The sequence below is a fragment of the Physcomitrium patens genome, chromosome 25 (assembly GCF_059467195.1).
Source record: "Physcomitrium patens ecotype Gransden chromosome 25, ASM5946719v1, whole genome shotgun sequence".
Taxonomy (NCBI): Eukaryota; Viridiplantae; Streptophyta; class Bryopsida; order Funariales; family Funariaceae; genus Physcomitrium; species Physcomitrium patens.
This window is the reverse complement of record NC_143434.1, coordinates 12,241,415-12,247,437: the sequence shown is the minus strand read 5'-3', so window position 1 is coordinate 12,247,437 and position 6,023 is coordinate 12,241,415.

The window sequence follows — 6,023 nt, the reverse complement described above, 5'->3', positions numbered from 1 at the left end:
ATTTGTGATAATATGGCAATCAAAGCAAAGTCCAATGCCTCTGTTTCCATAAAAAATGCCTTAAAAAAGTCAATACAATACAAAATTGGTGCAGAAACAAAGGTTGTCTTTAAAGCTTCAAATGCTACTTTTCCTTCTTGATTCTATTGAATTTTGTCTTTACAAGTCAAATGTGTAAGTAGAGTTGCAATTGGAGAGAATTCTTTAATGAAGATCTTATAATAATTGATAAATTTCAAAAAACATTAGGCATCTCATATTCTTTTTTGGATCTTTTAATCTATAATAATTTGAACTTTCTTAGGATCCATCATTTCAAAATATTTGTACCTAGTTCAAAATGCAGTCTTCCACTCATCTCCTTCTTTGATGCATACCAAATTGTTTGCTTCTTATAGATCTATTTTTATATAGATCTTAGTTTGATTCAATTAATGAAGAAGTCTAGGTATTAAAAGTATTAGATACTTATTTTTGATAGTAATCTTCTTGAGTCTTCAGTAATCAATATACATCTCTAATGATCCATCTTTTTTTTTCATAAATAGAATTGGAGTTCTTGTTGGAAATTTGGAATGACATATGAAGTTCTTGCCTAGATTCTCTTCAATATACTCTTTAAATTCGATCAACTCATTTTATGATAAATTATAGATTGATCCAAATGGCGGTTATACTTCTTCTTAAAGATCATTTGAGGAGTCATAAGGACAATGTACTAGAAGAATATTCACATTTTTTTTCTCAAATACAACTTAAAAACCTTGATATTGTCTTGGAATACTACTTGAAGTCTTTGCACCATTAGAAATGGGTGTGGCATAAATGACACAAGGTGATCTTTTTTTTGTAGCATGCAAGAAACCTCTTATATCTGCAAACATAGATTTAATTATACTAGACTTGTGATTTTTTACTTGATCAACTACACTCTTAGTTATACTTTTAGAAAAATTAGGTATATAAGAAATCTAATCTACTCAAGGATTGTATTTTTCTAACCATGATAAATCTGAAATGATTGGATTAGAGGGAGATCTAATGATAATAAATATCACAAAGCTATTATGACTATTAATTATTACTTCTATAGGAAGGATTTTGTGAGTAGCATCTTTAGAAGACAATAGGCGACCATCTATGATTTCTATATGAACAAGTTTAGTTTTCCTTACTAAAGATATGTTAAGTCTTTTAGCAAATTCTTCATCTAAGAAATATGTTGAGGCTCCTAAATCTAACAAGGTAGAGGCTTTATAATATATATGTCCTAAAATAATATTTAATATAAAATAAGGAAGGGATTCTGAGGAGAGAATAGGACCTTCATTAGATATTGTACAAGGTTCCAACCACACAATCCCTTATGTAGCTAGACAAACTCATTTTTTAATATATTATCTTCTTTAATATTTTTACTCTTCATTTTATAATTGCGTCACTTCTTTGAATAATGTTAAACAATGTGCTTAGGTTCTCCACAATATAAGCACAATTCTTCCTAACAATAATAATTCATTTCTTGCTCAACAAGAGGTTTGAAAGGTATTGCATCAATTTGCATATCCTCTACTTTTGAATGTATGTGTTGAAGCGGCGTTGGTATCGCCATTGAATTATAGTAATGTTGAGGCCCACTTGTTCGACTCTCAAATTAAAATTCAAAAAGTTGATTGTTACTTTTTATGGCAAAGTCAATTGCTTGACTCAATATTTGAAGATCAAGTAAGTTGAGCATCAATTTCTTTATTTCATATTATAATCTATAAAAAAATTGGCTAATAAGTGCAGCATTATCCTACTTGATATCAGTTGTAAGTTGTCAAAATTGTAAAGCATATAATATTACGGATCAATTATCTTGTTGTAAAATATAAATCTTATTAGTTGCAATACAAGTTGTATCATGTCCTCCATACATGGATCAAAAATTTGCTAAAAAAGCCTCCAAATTATTCAATATTGGATCTCATTGTTCAAAAAAAGATGAAAACTATGATAATGCTAAATCTGAAAGAAGTGTACCAATGAATCTAACTTGTGATCTTAGAGTTGAATAGCTTTGGAATTGAAGTTCAATCACAAAGTATACTTGATTGATAAATCTTCAAAACTTAGATTTTATACCATCAAACTTCTCAAGTAAGGCAAATCTTGGTTCTCTAGTATTGGAAAGATGTTCCATTGTAGGAGAAGGGACATGATTGGCTGCAGATGTTGAAGCAGCTCCAATCATATCTATATCTTCACTTCTTATAATTCTTGTTGCTTCTTGTGGTGGTAAATTGAGTTGATACATCGCAAGCATTAACTCTTTCAATTGCTCTTATATTTGTGCCATTGCACTCTTCATTTTAAGAAGCTCTACTATAATAATATTTAGAAAATAAATATCTAATATTGCTTGAGACAAGTAGAAGAGAGGACTTGAGAACAAAGAAGATACTAAGAATAATATTAGTTTAAAAGAGGGCAATCTGTAACTTCTAATATGCTTATGACTTATCAAGAAAAAAGGATAATCCACTTTTAATCTAGATAAGACAAAGCATTGATATTGTAAATGTATTCTTGTCAATCTATCAAGGACATGAACTAAAAGAAGATGCATAAATCTAAAAAATTCGTATTAAAAGAAAAGTGATAAAATAACAATAAAATAATATATATATTAAAAGAAAATTAAAATAGCTATTACTAAAAGATAAAGAAATTAGATATTTTTAAATCTAGACTAGAAGTAAGAAAAGAATTGACAAGAGTAAAGAGGGCTTCACTCTTATCTTTATATATACTATCTAATTAAGAATTACTTGGCAATGTTCTATAGGACCTCTAATATGTATTGACTTTGCAAGATACATGCCATAGCTTGCAAGGCAAGTTTTCTATGTGTAGGCTACATAGTTAGCTTATTTTTCAAGCTACCAACATGTATGGCACATGGCCAACTTATTAACTATGTTTCTAACCTAAAAAGTCAATTATAGATATCTATAAAATCAAAGGAGTGTCTATGAAGCTTGTGTAGAAGATATTATGGAATTAATCTAATTTTACCTACTTTCATCTAAATTATATATATAATTTTTAGTTTACATGTGTATGTCTATGATAGTATTACATATCAAAGGAAAAATTTCAAATGTTTGATACAAAGATTAAAAAAGGGTATTTTTGCTAGATATCCAAAAGTGACAAAAGAATATTAAAAATTTCTTCTTGAGAGAAAGAAGATTATCTTTACTCAAGATGTGATTTTTCTTATTAATAGGAATGAGTTACTTAGTAAACAACTGATTCCTTAAGAAAAAATTAACAAAGACATGGATTATAGAAATAATTTTGATTTACTAGATTTACAACATCTAAGTGAATTAGAAATATTTCAACTTTAAGCCTCAAGTTTATATGTGTATGATGGATTTGATAGAAAAATGGTTGAAGAAAAAGTAAATCCTATATCAACAGAAGTAGTGGAATTTCATTAAGCAAAAGAGGAGGCAACCACTCAAGCTCTATCATTAATATGTAGTTATATAGATGGCATTAATTCAACAAATATTATAAAAGGTAGTAGGATGTATTGCATGCCTTGGAAAAAAGGCAAAAATTTTATTTAAAGAGATCATGATTTGCCAATTGAAACAATGGATGTGATTCATGTTGATGAATATGCCAAAGCAGAGACTATTAAGCAAGCTATGAATTCACCTTTTTGTAAAGAGTAGAGTCATGCTATGAAGAAAGAATTCAATTCTTTAAAAGATCATGGTATATAGAAATTTTTATTTTTACTCAATAATAAAAAGGTTGTGAATTTAAAATAGACTTTTTTTATATTACTAATAATAGATATATTAAATATTTTAAAATATAATTAATTATAAAAGATTTTATTTAAGTGAAGACTCTTAATTATTAAAAAAAAATTATACTAGTTGCTTGCATTGCAAAAATTTGCATATTTGTTACAATTGCTACTATCCTTCATTGGAATATATTACAACTTGATGTTGTTTTAGCTTATTTTATAGTCAACTTAAAGAAGAGGATATCTATATGAAGATTCTAGAAGGTTTAGAAGTTCTATTAAAATACAAAGATAAGGTGTTGTAATTGCTAAAGGCTTTATATGATTTGAAGCAATCTAAACATGGATAGAATAAAATTTTGGATAAATATTTATTGAATCTTCATTGAAAGTGTTTAGAATCAGACTCTTGATTATACTTAATGTACATTGAGAAACTATTTTTTATATTAATTATCTATATCCATGAAATACTTTTTAGTGGCAAGAACTTTGAAATCCTTATAAAATGCAAAGATGAATTGTAAGAGTGCTACAAAATGAAAGACCTTTGTGAAGCTAGTGATTTTCTTTGCATTGATTTTTTACAAGATAAGAAAAATGATATTATTAATTTGAGCCAAACTAAGTACATTTATCAAAAGTTGGAGGAATTTGGGATGAAAGATGCAAAGACAATTGTTACATAAATGATATAAATTTATGTCACTAGGCATGAGAACAATAATCTTTTGGATGCAAAAGATATAAAGCTTTCTCAAAAAGCTTTAGATTTATTATTATATCTTGCAAATGGTACAAGGTATGATATTATATTTTTTTTCAATACTTTACTCAATACTTGGCATATCTATAATGTTTTACATTTGCAAAGAACTAAACAAATTTTTTATTATTTCTAAGAAATCAAATATTTGGTATTATAATATAGAGGAAAAGAAGAAAATGTACAACTTGTAGGCTATAGTGATAGAGATGGAGATGGAAATGGTTGTATGGAGATGCATCATTTACTAGGAGTGTAACATGAAATAGATAAGATAATTATATAGATAATTAAAACCATGGAAGTTTTTAGAATTGGAGTTAGGTTAATGGACTAGATAGGATCTACTGTAGAACATTCAAGAAAGGATTTAGGATGGTTATCTAGGTGAGACTCACCATAGAACCTTCTAAAAAAAGAATTTAAGATAATTATTTAGGTGGAGCCGACTACCTAGGAATATTTTAGAAAGTCCAGGGTGATAGGACAAGGTATAAATAAGACTAGCTAAGGCCTTTTGAAGCATCTGGTTAGGTATGGCTTTGAATCCTTTCTCTTAATAAAGTTTGATTCTACATCTTTCTATTCAGATCTATTCTGTTTTGTTTCTATTTGTTCAATTTTGTCTTTCATGTCTTATTATGTTTAGTTGTTCTATTCTATTTGTCATATTTTATGATGAGGCCTTATGTTATTGTGGATCAGAATGATCTTGGATTTTTGAGATAGTCTAGTCCCTTTTCAAGGAAGTTATGCATTTGTATTGAATGAGACAATTATTACTTAATCAAATAAGAAATAATCTTTAATTTTTGTTTTGTCAATGGAAACAAAATATGTAGCTTTGATTGCTGCAGTGATAGAGACTTTGTGGCTTTGTAAAGTACTTACAGATTATGATACTCTTGACCTGGAAAGGGTTTTTATTCATGAAGATAACTAGAATGTCATTGCTATTGCCAAAAATCCAGCTTACCATGGTTGTACAAAGCATTGGGATAAAGACAAATTGGTTTGGAATGTTTGCTGCCATCTACCTCATTAGAATGAAGTGGAGGTTTAATTTTGGAGAATGTTACAATTGTTGGAAGGTTAGTGAGTGTTCTTTTCTAGAAATTTCGTGAGTGTTCTAGAAATGTTTTGCAACATGCAAAGATTTTGGAATTCTTTAGCTTTATTTGTTGATTGATCTGTAAATTTTTTCTTCTTTTCAAAATACAACGACAACCACATTCCAACCACCTCCGGAGACCTGTTTCCTTCCCGGCGTGAATGGTTCGGATCAGAGCCAACAAACGAAGAATCTCATCCCCCGCATCCGACGTCAGTTTGCATCCTGAAATACTTTCTTTCAACTTGTAAGACCCTTCATTCATTCAACCAGAGAGAGGGAGGGAGGCACGTGTCAAGGAAGGAGTGAGTGATGTGGAAGCAGGGCTCCTC